General features: G+C 34.8%; 1 protein-coding gene across 5 annotated transcripts in view; it reads left to right on the top strand.

Moving 5' to 3' along the window:
* Positions 1-12,349, top strand: part of LOC124081562 (protocadherin Fat 1-like) — an 87,716-nt gene that overhangs the window by 57,760 nt on the left and 17,607 nt on the right. The window lies entirely within an intron of this gene.

The following is a 12,349-nucleotide window of genomic DNA, read 5'->3' as shown; positions in this document are numbered from 1 at the left end:
CCCCAAGTACTCCTCCCAAATTCTTGTGAACTACAATCTTTGCTCTTTTACATTTGACAATGTATTTTGCTTTTTTTCCCCTTAGTTCTTAGATCTCTTTTGTATTATTTCATAAGATATTGAAGGTGGTTATCATTTGGGTAGTAAAAAACTTAGTTTTCATTTTTTGGATGAAAACTTCATATGTGAGGGTAGAACATTTGATTTATTGATCATTTAAAATAACTATTATATGATATTTAGAGGATAGTTTATTTGGAGAAAAATAAATTATTGGCCTTGATGGAGATGTTGTATAGTTAGTACTTGCTGGTAACATTTAATAAACAGACAAACTTTGAAGAGCAAGATTTATATACCTCTAGCTTACCTTTGTTTATCCTATCTTATATTACTCTAGGGTAATTGGCCTGTCCAGTTATTGGATTGTGTATTTGAAATGTCAGGGAAATAATACACAAACATCAAAATTAAGGAAGAAGCATCCTTACGTTCCTTGCCCATCTTCATTACCCACTTCCTCCTCTTTAGTGTCATTCTTATTTCTTATTTTCTTTTCAACTTAAAAGGAATCAATTCTTAAGGTGGAAAGAAGGCCAAGTTTAAGACCTCTGTAGCAAATGCTAGTTGAAAGATCCCGATAGAGATCATCTATGTATATAGTATTTTGTCTCTTGAAAAGTATTTTAAAAATGTTAGTTTGTACACTTGTCAGCATATTCCAATCTGATATTTGTAAACACTTTTTTATTATTAAAAGTAAACATAAGTTTCAGATCTATTTAAAATTATTATATATGTTTTGCTTTGGAGCAATTATCTTCTAGCCCTTTGGGCAGATTCTAGTATGTTCCTTTAACAGAGTTTGGATTCTTAGAAAATGATAATTGATTATTATTAAGCCTGTTTGAGCCTTATAGGAATTTAATTATATAAAAGTGAAATTTTCAGGATCTGAAGAGTTTTTCTATAAGGAAGCATTGAGAGTAGAGTCAGGACCATAAGCCTAAGAAAAAAGGCTGGAATTAAGACTAGAACCTGCCAAGCTTGGAACAGTCCTTGTAAATGATTAATAAAAGGCTTGTTTTAGCATTGTTGTTGTATGTTGTTTTTACTGCACAGACGGTAACTAAGTTCACCCTCCTTTTTTTTGTGTGTGTGTGAAAAAGATCGAAGAACTAAGAGCTAAAATTTTAGAAGGCCTTGTTAGAAAAAAGAAGAAAGAAGTTTAGAAGAATTTTGAAGGAAGAATTCAGGGTCCAGAAAGTATGCCTGGAAGGAGGTGGTGATTACAGTGTTGAGAGGGAGAATCTAGAAATAAAAGCCTTGAAATGATAATTCAGGAATGTGTAACCATCCCTATTTTAAAATTATTTGATGAATTCAACTTACAAAAATATTTCCAAATTTTTATGACTTCTGTCTCTCTCTTTTAGATTAAGTCTCCTTCAAAAAGACAAAGGAGCAAGGACTAAATGTCCTTTTGATTATTTGAGCAAATACTATAGGTTGGGGTATCATTTATATCAGGAGAAGGAGAAGAAAGAAACTTAAGGGAATTGTAAAGATTACAGTTATTGTGGGGAGCCTTGAAACTTGGGTTATTTATCCGCCTGGCCTCTGAAATAATATCACTACTGTAGTGTTATGTCTTCTTGTAGAACCCTGATTGATATGGCATTGCTACTCCTGTTAAGTCTCTCCTCTGACAGTTCTTCAGAGGTCTGTGGAGACTTCTACACTCTTCCGTATCTTCAGCATGAATAACCTCTCTGAGAATTCAAACCATCTCTTACCCACTGGGTGGGAAGTACATGGATCCTGCTGGCAGGATAGCAGGAGAAAATTCATCTACATATACTGAGAAGTTTTATGTTTTTATGACTTGAAGATATTAGTGGAGAATATAGTTAGTACACAGAAATATTTGTTATGAAGTATATTGTAAACGATGTGTTTAGTAAAGAAGTCTAATCTTTGCACAAATCACCTAGTCTCTTAAGAACAACAAAAAAAAAATACCCATATTTTAGCATGGGCATTATTAGAAAATACAGTACATAAGGCTTCAGGAGATCTGTTTTAAAATAATCTTTTCCCCCAACTCAGCAGAAAATTTAAGCAGATTCTTAGGGTCCAAAGCCTCGATGCCTCATCTTCCTCAAAACCTTTAAAGCTGACAATTTTAGTAAGATTATTTTTAATAGAGGAGTAAAATGGGCTAGTTTGTGGAAAGTGATGAAAGACAGACTGGTAGAAGTCCGTTGTGATTTACTGACCCCAAACCCAATCTGGAGACCTGTAGTCATGTTACTTAATAATTAATGCCTGAGTGAGAAAATCACTGGGCTGGAAATCCAGAGATCTGGGCCACAGTAAAAGACTTTTCTTCTCGTATCTTGGGAAAATGGACTTCAGGTTCTTAGATATTGTGATTAGTGATGAGCATTCTGTGTTTCTGTGTGCAGAGTACTTAGAGTCATTTTTAGAAAAATTGTCATAGCCGCTGGGCATGGTGTCACATGCCTGTAATCCCAGTGACTTTTGAGCCTTAGGCAAGAAAATTGCAGGTTCCATCTGAAGTTCAATTATAAGTTCCTGTCTCAAAATTAAGAAAAGAAAGGACTGGGACTGAAGATGTAGCTCAGTGGTAAGATATCCCTGAGTTCAATCTCTAGTACCAAAAAAATTAAAAAAAGAAAAAAAAAGAAAAGGAAGAGGAGCTACACCTCTTCCTCTTATTTCTGTTACAGTTATTCTATCAAGATTTTGGTTAGATTTATGGATTTATGCATTTCCCTTAGATAAACAAGCTTGATAGAATAGATAAACTTGCTTCTTGGTAGTAAAGATGCATTTGGGACCCCTGTGATTATCATATGTCCAGCAGACTAGAGAAAACTAAATCATCATCAGGTGTTTACTGAGCTTTGTCTTTGAATATAGCACCTTAAAAGGTGTTTTGGAAGAATGTGATCTACCAAAGTCCAAGTAGCACAGTAAATAGTGGGTATAAGATACTGTGTATGGACAAACTCACTGATGTGTTGGGAGTAATTAGGAAAATAAGTCCCCTTGGAAATGCTTTTGGGCTGATTTTGAAAGTAGATTGATGGAGACAAGGTAGAGGATGTTTCTCCTGTTGGTGACAATGTGAAGGAGGGTGATAGAAACCGAAAGATGTGGCTACACTTGAATGCCAGAATAAGGTTCCACAGCTGTGTGTTACTTTTATAAATAGTCACTTATTTTTGAGAGTCTGCCAGCAGTCCTTAGAACATTTTGTGTAAATTTAATTACCTTAGTGAAAATCATTTTGGAAAAAAGGAGAAAATCTCCCCAACACCTTTTTTACTTTTATTACATATGCTCAAATGTTTTAAAAATAAAACGGATAGGGGCTGGGGATGTGGCTCAAGTGGTAGCGCGCTCGCCTGGCATGCGTGCGGCCCAGGTTCGATCCTCAGCACCACATACAAAGATGTTGTGTCCGCCGAAAACTAAGAAATAAATATTAAAAAAAAAATAAATAAATAAAATAAAACGGATAACCTTAAATTTTGCTTCAATGATTTTTCTGAATTTTAGGCCTCAAGTGACAAGTCTGAATGGATTTTTAAATGCTTTTTTTTTTTTTTTTTTTTTTAATCTTTGACTCAAGAGTTTTTGTGCTAAATTATGGTGCCAGGAGCTGTCTTTCCACATCTCATGTACTTCTACTGTTTACAAGTAGGGTGGTGATGGTTTTTTTTTTTCCAGGGTACACAGGAAAGACTTAATCCATTTTCCTTTTCTGATACATACCTTTTTGTTAACAACATAAATTTTTATGACTTTTTTTGTTGGTTTGTTTGGTTATGCTCAATATCAGTTAGGGAAAATTTGCTTCTTTTACTGTAAATTGTGCTTTTGCTCAAGGTAAGAGAGAGACAAGAGCATAGAGTGTTATATTGTTTGGGTCTTCACAGACCCAGCTCCTGCAAGCAAAAGCGTCACAGCCTTGTGGTATGTCAAGGACACAGAGAATAAAGGGAGCCCAGAACAAAAAGGACTAGTGTAAATTTTACAGACTTCATTTTGTGCAAGTAACCTTAGGAAACCCACACCTCCCCTCAAAATGCCCTTTTAGTTAAAGTTATCAATTTGAACTTTGAGGAGCGATAAGCAACTTGTAATTGGCAGATAATTTTGAAGGTTACTGTTAGGCACATGCATTCTTTAGAAAAGATCACAGTCTTATTCTCATGTTTTTGTGCTTGGTATTTTCTAGGTTTTTTGATACAAAGCAAATAATAGTCTTTATATTTTAAAAGATTATTTGAAGAATAATTGACGGTCAATTGCATATATTTAATGTTTGTTTTGACCTACCTGTACACATGGAAAACCATCACCACAATCAAGCAGTGAACTTATCCATCACTCCCACAAGTTTTCCAAGCTTCTGACTTACCCAGAAGTGTGCTTTTATATATAAACTCATCAACCCTAAGCCCGTATTCAGCCACTTCTTTTATTGTGCTCCGCCACTATCACATTGCCCAGATCTTTCCAGGGGCCAGGTTCCTGACAACTAAGAACAGCCTCTATGCTCCAGGCCTGTTGAAATTATTCAAAGTAGCCAATCCCAAACCATGGATGCTATCTTGTCTTACCTTTTCTGTAGAAACCACAATAAAAATTCTTGTCCATGCTTTCATATAATAGTTGCTTGTTAAGCTAATGTTATTTCCAAGGTACCACAAAATGTGACACTTGTAAATAACACTAGATGTTTATATTTAGTTTCATTGACCATGTACTTCAGGAGTCAGTTTTTACTATTAAGGGCCCTATAGTATCTTCAGCTTTGTAGGCCATACAGTCTGTCACAGCTAATCAGCTCTGTAATTCTAGCATAGAAGCTGCCATAGGTGATGTGGAAATGAATGAGCATAACTGTGTTCCAATAAAATTGTATTTATAGACATTGAAATTGCAATTTTGTATACTTTCCATGTATCACAAAAGACTGTTTTTTTAATCATTTGAAAATATAAAAGCCTCTTAGCTTGCAATCCATATGAGATCAGCAATAGTTTCCTGGTTTCTAATAATCTTGAGTATTTATTAGAGTCCTTAGTTAAATTACTAAGTTTTCTTCATGAGGGGGTAACTATTCTATATTTCTGAAGTAATAATTGATTTTTTTATTGCTGTAAGCAATAATGCATAGAAAACATGATCTGTAATTTGCTTCTACTTTCTAGAATATTCATTGCCAAAATTGAAAACTCAAGATTTAGCATATTGATCGTATAGGCTATTGGAAGTTGATGTTAAACTGATAGTTTACTTTGAGAAATAACTGTCCCATTAGAAGACAGAATATTTCTAAATTTTGAGATTTTTATACTTTTTTTGTGTGTTTGTGCTGGTATATCCTGTTTAAAGTAATTCAGAGCAACAAATACCAGCTCATATGGTTGGCTCTGTATATTTACCAATTTTTTTACTATTTCTTCTATTGTTTTTTTCATTCCCTTATCCTGGGTTGAGTTGTTCATGCTCAAATTACTAAGTTAGAGGGCAACAATATACAGTGGACTGGTTTTTGTTTGTTTACCTTTAGGACAGTGTATTTACTATAGAACTATTTTATTTTAGAAATAAAATTGTGATTGTTTGATTTAAGAAATGTGATTTGATTTCAAATAGATTTGGTAGAAATATATAGTGTATGTGTGTGTGTGTGTGTATGTATATATATATATATATATATATATATATATATATATATATATAGTAATTCCTTAAGCATGATAAAATCAGAAAGTGTTACAATAGCTAGTAGTATTGGGTACTCATCCATGTTCTAGTCCTGTATCACTTTATAACTGTTTTTTTGTGAACCAGAGTAAGTGGTATTTTATTGTGGCTGGAATGGAGACTGAACAAAGTGCAATAGGAAATAACTACAGCTGCAAACAACTTCCAAGGGTTTCCTGTAACATTTGATAGCCTCAAAGGAAGGAAGTGAAGGGCCAGTCAAGTTACAATGGCAGGAATTCATTTTAAAAAAGTAATAAAGTTTACCTATTTGTAGTTTTTACCAATACGAGTAGTACAGTTTTTTAAAGAAGGAATTTTTCATACCTGTTCCTCATACTAATTTTTATTTTATAGGGAAATGTGTTATTCCTAAAGGCTAAAAGAAGTCTGATTTTTATTCTGTACATACATGTTGGTGATGTTTCTCCTCTCAAAATGTTTCCATTGAATCTAGGATAATTAATTAATTGCATTAATTCTAGGATAAATGTTATCTAGGAATTCTGAGTTTTTAAATATGTTGCTGAGTATCATTTGCCAAAATTATATTTTAAGATTTAGCAATTAAGTGCTTAAGTGAAATTAGCTTTTTATGTCAGTATGATGTTGACCTTATAATGGGTTAGGTACCTTCCCCCTCTTTATGTCCCTGCTATAACTGACAATTATAGAAATGCTGAAGTCAGTTCCCTATAAATGGAGTTCAACTTTTGATCTTACATTTTAATACCCTCAATTTTCAACAAGAAACAGCTTGTAAGAGAATGAAAACCAGAAGAGAAGTCAGTGACACTAGCAGCTTCTTGCTCAGCTATTTCCCGTGTGACTTGCTCAGCCATTTCCTGTGTGACTTTAGACTGGTCACTTGATTTGTTTTATTAGTGTTTTCCGAGGAGCTCTAAAAGTTTGAACTAAATGAATTCTGAGCTGCTTTCCAGCCTTGACAATCTATGAATAGAATTCCATTTTTGGCTCCAAGCCTAATCCTGCCGGCACCAGTACCGCAGTGACAAACAATAGCTGCTCAGATGGCTGCAGCTGCCAAAAGAGCTCTTGACAATCTGTGGTTAAATTCGGTCGGTGGAACAACACCTAAATAAAGACAGTGCAGTGCTGCGGAGTATCTCTGAGGTCATAGTGAAAGGCTAAGAACTTGGATGCGGAGTGATAATTGTAAGAGTAAAGTTGAACCTTTGTTCATATCCTTTATGGCAATCTATGTTTTTAGGATGGTGAGTGGCAAGAAGGGATGCCCCTGCGTCCTTTCCACTCTTTTACAGGTCAGCTCTGACTTCAGTGTTGGTTCTGGTCTTGGCTGTATTTTGTGAGGCTCCAGTCTTGGCTCAAGTCCTTATTAAGGCCAGGAACTTTCCTCAGCCATTTATTGTGTCCACTCCACTATAGAACTAAGCATAATGCTGAGTGTGTGGTTGCTGCTTAATGCTTGTTTTCCACTTGACTGATAAAAGATTTGAAAAATTAGCAAATTTGAGTGATTTTCCTTTTCACATGTCTTGAGTCTTGAATCGGAACAAATAAAACACTGTGCTTGGTTCAGATCTTGTTTATCCACTCTTTGCCTGTTTGATACCCTCCATCTACCCTCTGTGCAGTTCTCAGGATGTCAGCTGTGATCTCTGTAAAGTGCAATAAATAGCCTCGTTCTGTGGCCCTTTTCATTTTACTAAAGCTGATTTGGTACAGATCTGTAGACTAGACTGTTCCTTGGAAAAAGTGTTTATAGGGATGGACTACATGGACTCCTAAAGTTGTCCCCTGTGTCTGTGTTTCATAGTACCTTATTTTACTTGAGTACTTCATTTTAAAAATTCATTACTAATTCTATTGCCCTCTGTTTTTCTTACATTTGGGTAGTCCCTGTAGTTTTTTGAAGCTTAACTAACTCAAAGCATGTTCTATTTCAGTAGTACATCATAGAAATTTTTGAAAAATATATATTCAGGACTCCAGGTTTGAAATACATATCTCATAAAGTTCTCAGACAATTTGAATTCTAACTCCTTTGTTTATTTTAATAGTTGATGCTAGCTTTTCCTATCGTAGGCATTTTACTATTTTTTTCTGTAGCCTTTGTATTAGGGGAGCAAGGGATATAGCTAAAATGGTTTTGGCAAATGCCAGGTGAGCACACATAAATTTTTTTTCTGACTGAAGAGAATAGTTTATTGGGCAGATTATTTTTGGAATCAAGGTTCTTGATTAATTTTGCTGTATCCTTTATGTTGCTTATTAAGTTAACTTTTGAGACCAGAGAGAAATCGTTTTGGTTTATTCAGAATAAAAGGATCTTTCCTGTTTTGGTCTTTGGTTGAAATAGCTTTATAATTGAGACTTCATATTTCTTAGGCATTAAGCTTGCATTTATAATTAGAATTATTTAAAAATATTTAAGCATTTCTATTATAGAGCAAGAAAGTATGAGAAATAATATGATCAAAGAACTGATAAATAATTTGTGGTGACTGGGGTTGTAGGTAGCTCATTGGTAGAGCACTTGCCTGGCATGTGTGAGGCCCTGGGTTTGATCCTCAGCACCACATATAAATAAACAAATAAAGTGAAAAATCCATTGGCAACCAAAAAACAAAACAAAACAACAACAACAACAACAAAAAACAACAAATAATTTGTGGCATGTTTTATATCTTGGTAATTTTTTTTAAAAACTCAACAAATCCAAACTCATCAAATTGTATAAATTAAATGTATAGTTTTTTTTATGTACTCGTTATACCTCGTAAAGCTGTTAACCTTTATTTTTCAAGTATATTAGTTTCCTAAAGGCTAAATTAACAAATCATCACAAACTGTGTGCCTTGAAACAATAGAAGTTTATTCACTCACAGTCCTGAAGCCTGAAATTAAGGTCAGCAGGATCACTCTCCCTCTGAAACCCAGTCTCCAGGCACTTCTTGGCTTATGACAGTCTATGGCTCTGTCTTCACAGGCCCTCTTTCCTGTGTCTCTCTGTCTCAAATCCCCTCCACCTTTCTCTCCAAAGGACACTTGCTGTTGAATTTAGAGCCCAGGGTGATCTCATTTGAGGTCCTTTACTTGGTTACATCTTCAGAGACTTTTGTTCCAAATAAGGTCAGATTTACAGGTTCCAGAATAGATATGTCTATTGGTAAGAGTCTACCATTCAACCTATCACAAAAATTATTTCCCAAATTTGGGAAATATGCTATACATAGAATTTTATGTAGCCATTTAGATGATTTCCTGTTACGTCAGAGAGACTTTTCATTTCATTTAACTTATGTTCCAACAGGTTTTAATGATTTGGACTGCAGTTGCAAGTTTGTCAAGAAAATACTGGAAGATGTTTTAGGCTTTAATAAGTACTTTAAGTGCAGATGGAATCTTAAGGTAGCCGTTTCCGGCCACCACTTTGAAGTATTTTCTGCTATGTTAATTATAGTTCTTAAATGCTGTTTATCTCTCATACATCTGTAGTCTTGTTATATTTCTCTGTATTTCAAGTGTTATTTTAAAGATATTTTGTACCAGATATAGCCAATAGTAATTATTACAATGACTGAAACCAAAACCATTAAAACAAGAGGGAGGGGGTTTTAAAAAATTTCTGTTAAACACTTCAAGAAGATTATTTATGATAGGATGGAACTCTAGATTACCTGGAAACTTTTGTGAGGTTGTACAGACTGTCTCCTCATGAATGCAGATTGTGATTTGGAGGCTCTGGCATAGAAGTGGGAAGGTAGAAGTTCGTTTATCCATTCGTGTCTCATGATTCTGATATGCACTTCTGGTTGAAGACAGCTAGAGCAATAGAGAGATTTCTGAATACTTCTTTTCTTTTTCCTTTGGTAAGAACTCTACTCTGCCTCCTTCTGTACTGTTAACTGTGGCATTCCAGAATTTAACTTTCCTCAACCACATTTTCTCATGTTAAAATGTAAGATTTGGGCTACAGGATTTTAAAAGACCCTCTGGCTCTAGTAAACTTTGTTTTTATAGAGAGAGGGTATTTTAGAATGTATGATACATTTCATTAAAAGTTCACTTCAACTTAAAAACATGAGAAAAAGCTGTAAAAGTTATACCACTGAATTCTAAGCTTCTGATTTTTAATATGTATAACCATATATTTTAGGCTTTTAAAAAATTATTTATTTGAGATTTTTCAGTTAAGTAAAAAATGGTATTTCTGTATGTTTCTGCTCTTAATTCCCCCCACCCCATGTTGGGAAGGAACATGATAGACAGGCATTCTACCCCTGAGCTCCATCCACAAACCCTGTTCTCAGCTTTAAAATATTTTAATGTTTAAATTTCTTTAATTAATGCACTCATTAAAAATTTAATGATTACCATAATAAAGAAGTGTTATAAAGTAAAAAGTTGAAGCATCCTTTCCATTTTCCTCTTTTCCATCTCTTCTTTGGCCTCATGTTCTCTGTCTCAGGAGTAACCAGATATAATAATTTGTAGTTTAACTGGTAAAAATTATATACACATTCTGTGTATATACATTACATGTATACATATACACATTTTACACCAACATCTTGCCTTTTTGGGTTTTGTAGTATTTCTAGTCTGAAAGTTGTTGAAGCAATTTAAATTTTATAGTCTGCTCACTGGTGTGTTACAGGTGTTTCATTTTAATTTTTCATAATGTCACTAATTCTTAAAATGCTTAGCCCATAGCTGGTTCATGGGATATGTGCAAATAGTGTTGGTTAAAAAAGTGAAATATGAGAGACTAGTTTAATACTCTTCTCTACCTTTTAGGTACAAGGGTGTTTCTTTAAATTATATGCCTTTGAGGAGAAGAGCTATGTCTTAGGCTTTTATATATCTCCAGGAGTAACATTTTGGGGGAAGACATTCAGGAAAATAAGTTGAATAATAGTGCAGACTGAACAAGTGAGTTAAGTTGAGTTAGTGAATATTAGGAAAGCATCATTATTATTTATGAGCATTCATTTAATTTATTAATGTTTATTTCTTAGCAAGAGATCACCAGAAACAATACACACATACACACACAAAAATTGGTAGAATAATGATTTTTTCAAAAGTCATTATTGAACAGTCTCTTGATTTTTAGACCTTAGATGAGGTTGTAAACTAACCATGTTTCCTCAACTTCAGCAGAGCATGGTGAGATGGAGATAGTACTAACAAGGGAATGTGAGGAAAGGAGTTGGCAAAGCAGTATCAGCACACCAGAATCCTGAAAGTGTTGCATCTCTTACCATTGAAGCTTAAGACAGTTGTTTGCACAATTTGGATAGGGTTTTTTTTTTTTTTGGGGGGGGGGGGGATTGAACTCAGGGACACTCAAACACTGAGCTACATCCCCATCCCTATTTTGTATTTTATTTAGAGACAGGGTCTCACTGAGTTGCTTAGTGCCTCGCCATTGCTAAGACTGGCTTTGAACTCTAAATTTTCCTGCCTCAGCCTCCTGAGTCGCTGGGGTTACAGCTGTGCACCACCACACTCATTGGGAAGAATTTGGATTTTGATAAAAATTTATTTGCTATTGAATCATTCCTTCAAATTTTAGCCAAAGAACATAACCTTTTATGTTTTGTTTCTTAGATACTTCTACTAGAGTCCACAAGCACTTGCTCTGTCATTGCAGTTGGACTTTAATTCTACTCAGAAATTCTGATCTTTCCTCCTCTAGCTGCCATTTTGTAAATGCAGGGCTGTTATTCAAATCTTTTTTTTTTTTTTTTTAATAGAATCAGGGCCTTCATTTCCTGCCTGGTTTCTCTTCATGTGGGCTTTAGACTCTGGTGGTCTGGGTTTGTTGAACTCCCAACTTGCTAAGTGATGTTGAGTAAGCAACTTAATCTCTCTGATCCTGTAAAAATGGAGATACCGCACAGTATTTGGTCATTCAGTAAGCCCAGAAACGATTAGAGATGAGGTAATTTGATGTATTATTTAACTTTTGCTTTATAGCACAACATCCCAAAACATTAGTGACTTCAAACAATGATTATTATTTAGTTTAGGCTTCTGCTGGGCAGTCTTGGCTTTAACCAGGCTTGGCTGATCTCTCATACAGTGGTGGTCAGTTGGTTGGATGCCTTGGGGCTGGCTGATCATGGGTGGCTTCACTCAAACATTGGATGGCTCTTGGTTGTCTGTGGGAGCAGCAGGGAGGATTAGATTATGTGTCTCAGTATCCTCCCAAATTCAAACTTTCTTGAAACACAGAGCCCTCAGCAAGAGCCCTTGTTTTCTACGTGTACCCCTACACTGTCCTGTATTAGTGTTTCTCAAATGTAAGTCTTTGCCAAGTTTTCTTGAAAACTAGATTGTATCTTTATTATTATTATTATTATTATTATTATTTTAGTTGTAGGTGGACACAATACCTTTATTTTATTTATTTATATGTGGTGCTGAGAATTGAACGCAGTGCCTCACACATGCTAGGCAAGCGCTCTACTCCTGAGCCACAACCCCAGCCCAAGATTGTATGTTAATCGTCTTTATATTCTGAGTGGAGAGCACAAAATGATTAAATAAA

The sequence above is a fragment of the Marmota monax genome, unplaced genomic scaffold (assembly GCF_021218885.2).
Source record: "Marmota monax isolate L192 unplaced genomic scaffold, Marmota_monax_Labrador192_F-V1.1 WCK01_AAM20220418_F8-fsc00652, whole genome shotgun sequence".
Taxonomy (NCBI): domain Eukaryota; kingdom Metazoa; phylum Chordata; class Mammalia; order Rodentia; family Sciuridae; genus Marmota; species Marmota monax.
The sequence above is the reverse complement of the archived record's forward strand: the minus strand, read 5'-3'. Positions and strand labels throughout refer to the sequence as shown.